Source organism: Microtus ochrogaster, chromosome 4 (assembly GCF_000317375.1).
Source record: "Microtus ochrogaster isolate Prairie Vole_2 chromosome 4, MicOch1.0, whole genome shotgun sequence".
Taxonomy (NCBI): domain Eukaryota; kingdom Metazoa; phylum Chordata; class Mammalia; order Rodentia; family Cricetidae; genus Microtus; species Microtus ochrogaster.
In genome coordinates, this window is record NC_022011.1 from 81,791,303 (window position 1) to 81,796,917 (window position 5,615).

The 5,615-nt window shown below is 41.7% G+C and overlaps 1 protein-coding gene across 3 annotated transcripts in view; it reads left to right on the forward strand.

Moving 5' to 3' along the window:
* Positions 1 to 5,615, forward strand: part of Rapgef4 (Rap guanine nucleotide exchange factor 4) — a 260,996-nt gene that overhangs the window by 90,580 nt on the left and 164,801 nt on the right. The gene's annotated exons all lie outside the window — the stretch shown is intronic.

Genomic DNA, 5,615 nt, shown 5'->3' on the forward strand with positions numbered 1-5,615 from the left:
GGTGGTGGTGGTGGTGGTAGTGGTGGTGGTGGTGGTGGTAAAACATCACATGAGGTTAGATATCTCCAGCATTCCCACTGCCTGCAGCAAATCTGGGGAAGACACTCCAAGAACCCCGCATTTGTATTACACCCCAAATCGTCTCTGAGTGGTGTGGCAGAGAGGTGGATCTCTCACAGGGGCCTCTGTCATTTAGTCTAAGGGACCATTCGTAGGGAAAGTGTGCAGGGACTGTCTCTGAGCCTAATGGGTCTGCAGACATCTCAGTGTTAGGGGCCCTTAGTTTTGTCATAGCCTGGGTCTCAGAACAAAGATAACCTTATTTTTCATTTTTGCTTTTTGTCCTTCCTTCCTTCCTTCCTTCCTTCCTTCCTTCCTTCCTTCCTTCCTTCCTTCCTTCCTTCCTTCCTTTCTTTCTTCTTTTCTTTTTTCAAGACAGGGTTTCTCTGTGTAACCTTGGTTGTCCCGGAATTCACTCTGTAGACCAGGCTGGCCTTGAACTCACAGAGATCCACCTGACTCTCTGCCTGTCAAGTGCTGGAATTAAAGGTGTGTGTCATCATTGGCTGGTAATAACCTTATTTTTTTTAAGTTAGCCTCTGCTATGTGCTATGGTGAATAAATGTATATTGTTAGTAGGCTAATATATATATATATATACATATATATATATATTTCTCAGATTGTTTATTTACATGTATTTTAATTTAATGCTTACTGTAGCCAGGCATAGTTTGGAAACACAGTTCAATTTAATTTTCTATAACCCTTTTAAACAGACATACAGGAAATAAATATAATCCCATGAGATAACATATGACTTTTCCATTCAAACAGTCATATCATCTGTATGTAATGAGACTCTCATTTCTTTCTTTCTTTGCCTTTGTGCCTTTTATTTTTCTTGCATTATCACACCGCCTAAGGTAACTCCTATTTGGGATGTACATCCTTTTCTTGTCATTGACTTTAGGGGAATTTCCACCCTTCATCATTTTAAGTGTAGAAATCTATTTTTTTATTTGCTGAAAGTTTTTTTCATGAAGTCATTGAAATTACAAAATACTTTAATTTTCATAATTTTATTCCGTTATTATTTATTATATTTCTTTATTATTGATTGCAGGTTGTAGTCTTACAGGTAAACTTAATACTTATGTGAAAGGTTGGTGGTCCTTTTATACATGCCAACTTAGACTTACTAATATTTGCTAGAGATAGTTATGCCTGTGCTAACAGCTGCTGACTTCAGTTTTCCCTTCATAAAGTATCTCCTTCAAATGTTGGTAGTAGGCTTACCATGGCCTCAGAATGGGCCAAGGAAATTCCACTTTGCTTCTTTTTTCGATAAAGTTATATAAGATTTTAGTATTATTTTTGCCTTTAAATGTTTGATTGAATTCACCACGAAGCCCTGTGTCTTGGAGTTTCCCTTACGGGAAGAATTTTGAGAACATATTCAGTTTATCAACAGACATGGAGCTATTGAGGATTTTCAATTGCTTTGTTTGCCAGTTTTGGTAAGTTGTATCTTTCAAGTAATTTGCCTATTTTATCGTAAGCTTTAGGCTTTGTTGGCATAAAGCTATTTGTTTAGTTATTAGTTCTCTGCATTTCTAAAGAGAATCAGAATTATTCTGGGAATTTACGTTTCTTCTTTTTAGATTTTTCTTGATGGATGTAGTTATAAATTTATTGCTTTCTTTCAAAGAACCAATGCTTGGTTTCATTTTTTTTCAAATTTCTTTTTTCAAATTTTCTGTTCCATTGATTTCTATTCTTATGGAAAAATTCATTCCTTCTATTAGCACTGGATTCATAAACAATTTCTCTGTTTTCATTTGTAAAGATTTCCCTCCTGGCCTCCAGACCTTTCTTCTTTCTTCTTTTCTACTGGGAGCACCTCAAGCTGCAGGCTTCCTTGAGCCGGCGTTAGCGGTGTCCCCAGAGTGCACAGTGGCCCATTCTCATTGTCACTCAGAGCCGCCTGTTTCCTCTGTGAGTCCTTTCTTTGGTTATGAGTTCTTCTTTTCCTTGAGTTCTTTAGAAACGTGTTATTTCCAAATATTTTGTGTTTTCTAAGTATCTTCTTGTTATGGCTATTGATTTGGCTAAATTATTACCAAAAACACATTTTGTAGTATTTCTATCTTTTAGTATTTATCGAGGCTTGTTTGTAACACATCCTGCTTCTGTCCTGGTCATTGCACCATGTACACAAGCCCCGCAGGTATTGGGTGCAGCGCTCTGAGGATGTCAGCACAGTGTGGTTGGTCATGGTCAGATCTTTTGTGTCTCCGCTGGTTTTTTTTCTTTTCTTGTGAGACCCTTAGCATAAGCCCCACTGGTGTTTTCTGCCTAATTCTGTCAGCTACTGAGAAAAGAGTATTAAAAATCTCCAACTAATGTTGTGAATTTGGCCATTTAATAATAAATTCTGTTGCAGCTTGCTTTGTAGCATTCTATTTTAGGCAATATGGATTTTATTTTTAGTGCTCACGGATGAACCGCTTCTTTTGTTACTCTTTATGGTGCTCACGCTCTCCTTTGAAATGCCACTCATATGATGCTAGTGTAGCCACAGCTGCTTTCTTGTGGCGGTACGTGCGTGTGCACACACGCGTGCGTCTGTGCATATTTGTGTGCAAATGCAGGTGTGCGCGTGCTACAGCACACATCTGGAGGTCATGGGACAGCTCCCATTTTGTCTGAGAGAGGGGCTTGGTGTTGTCTCTCCAATGTATATGGCAGGCTAGATGGTTCGCCAGCTTCTAGGGGGTTTCCTTTCTTCATCTCCCACCGTCTTGTAGGAGCACCAGGGTTGCAAATCCTTGTTCCATGTGTCTGGCTTTCATGTGGGTTCTGGGGATTCGATCTCAGGTCCTCACGGTCATATGATGAGTCCTTTCTCCACTGGGCCATCTTGCCAGCCCCACAGCCGCTTTCTTGTGATTTCTCTCTTATGGTTTGTAGTTTTCAAGCTTTTATTAATTAAACAGGCATGGAGATCATAGAATGGGGCCCCTCCCATTTTGAAAACTTATGGTTTTTATGATCTGTTTGGTGGGGGGTGGCGGTAAGAGTCTGTTCAGGTGCTTAGTATACATGAGGAGCCTCCCACCTGGTTTTTATAATTTCTCACACCTCTTTTGAGTTTGCCTCCCAGCACTGGAATTATAAGCATCACACCCATTTTAAAATGGTTTTATTTATCCTTTGAGAATTTTATGAAATATATTTTAATCACCTACATTTTGTTCCCCAATCTCCTCCTAGGTCGTCCTCCGCCTCCCTACCTATCCAATGTCACAGACATCCTCCCTTCCTCCCCACAAAACAATCAAACCCCTGGAGTTCAGTTTGTGTTTGCCGACAGCTCTCGGGTGTGGGACTTGCTCTAGAGAATGGAATATACCAAGTGGTGCTCCTCTGCGGAAAACTGACTTTCCCTCACCCGTGGCAATCAAGTTCCAACAGCTCCTTGGTTAGGAATGGGACTTCATGCCCTTTTTCTCCGTTCCCTGCTGGACTTTTATCTGGCTTGAGTCTGGACAGGTCTGGTGCACACTGTTGCAATCTCTGAGTTTGTATGTGCAGCTCCACGCCGTTTCCTTGAATTCATCTACCACCCCTGACTCTTAGACGTCTCCTTCCTCTCTCCCATAGAGATCTCTGAGCCTATGGGGTGGGGGGAAACTACCATTTAGGTCCCCCTAATAAAGGTCCCCGCTTTGTTTTGTGTGCTTTTCATTTATTTTCTCTTCATGCCTCGTTTTACATTAATTGATGTTTTTTAGAATTCTACATTTGTTAGGCTCCCCAGGAAGCAGATGGAGGTGTGTGTCTGAGGGATTCATTTGCTACCACAGAAGGAGAAGAGGAGATAGAGCAGAAAGACATCTGTCATGGTGACAGAAGGGCAGAAAGTAGAAAAATGGGGGTAGAAGGAAGCCCCAGACAGCACAGCTGGGCCGAGAGCATCTCTGCTACCTGGTGGAGGGTGCTGGGATAGAGATGGCTGCTGAGCAAGCTAGTCTGTTCCTGTCAGCTTGGCCTCGGACCAGCTTTGAAAAACAGAACTTCCGTCCAAGGCAACGCAGCTGGAGGTGTTAGCTGTGTTTCTTACAGCTGACTGGCAGCTGTCTTATAGATGAGAAGAGAGCCCCAGAAACCACTGTAAATTTCACTTTAATATTTTAAAATTTATATTATGCATATGGTTGTTTGGCCTGCATGTGTGTCTGAATAAATACCTCTTATGCACCTGGTACCTGGGGAGGCCAGCAGAGGGCATCAGATTCCCCAGAACTGGAGTTACAGATGATTGTGAGCCACTGTGGGGTGCTGAACACCAAATGCAGGGCCTCTGGAAGAGCAGTCATTGCCCTTAACCTCTGAGCCATCTTTCCTGTTCTACAATTGCCCAGGTAAATACCTGCATTATCTCAGGGCTGCTGTCCAGGGGCCACCTGTTTTGTTTGAGGCTGCTTATATTTTATGTTTCTTTCTCTAATTATTTTGAAATGTAGCTTGACTATTGTAAATGATGCATCATGGAGATTTGGAATTTCTCACAAATTTTAAATGACTACCAATATTCTATTTTTTTTTTCTTTTCTGGTTACAGAGTCACAGGAAAATTTCTTTTTAACTTAGCTAAGTAGCTTGGAATCTAGTTTGCACGTGCCTGGTACCAGGATCAGGCAGAAGATTGTTCAGCTCTTTGGAACTTTCCCTGTGCGTCTGTCTTCTCTCTGGGGTTTCCTTCCTCATTGTCTAGCTGTTGTTATGTCCATCTTCTTGATTGCTCCATGGTAAGCCTGCAGGTTTCTCTCTGAGATGGTCACCAAGCTGCTGACCAGGTCAGCTCCTCATTCTAATGCCATTCATAGAAGTGTCTGCATCATGTAGTTTCTCCCTCTGCCTCCAGTTGCTGTTCCCTGTCTTTCAGCCATTTTTGTTGCTGTCGTTCAACTATTTTACCTAGAGTTTACCCCTAGCTCCCGCAGGATGTCTGGTCTGATAGAGTTACTTTCAAGACCAGACGAACTCTATCATCACACCTTATAGCAAACTTAAAACATGTCCGCACATACATATGCACACATACGCACATATGCATAGGTCTCTGGTGCCACGTCTTAGAACTTCTTCTGAGGATCTCATGGTGTAACTCTTCAGGACAAGGGCAAGAGGTACAGGAGATATCCTGGGCCATGTGGGACCTTCCAGTGACAGTTCCTTGTGCACTGAGTTCACACCAAGGTCTCCTCACTTAGTAGGTACCCCAGATGTTTTCAGGTGTTTGTACTATTTTATATTGAGGTTATCTACAGTTAAACACTTGTGCTGCCTTACAAGGGAGGTCTTTAGTTTTGTGGAATTCAGTTTCATGGTCTTGCGATGGGGAAGGGGGTTGGGAGCCTCTTAGAAACCGGCAAAGTTTGCTGTAGTTTAAATAAAGATAGCTTTTGGAAGAAAGAAATTTTGACGGGAATATCATGGGTATGGCTGAGTTATTACAAAGCACCAAACAGTGGCCATGGGGTAAATACTTGTTGGCTGGCATAAGGCGCAGATCTTGAAAGCAGTCTTTTTTTTTTAAAAAATTTATT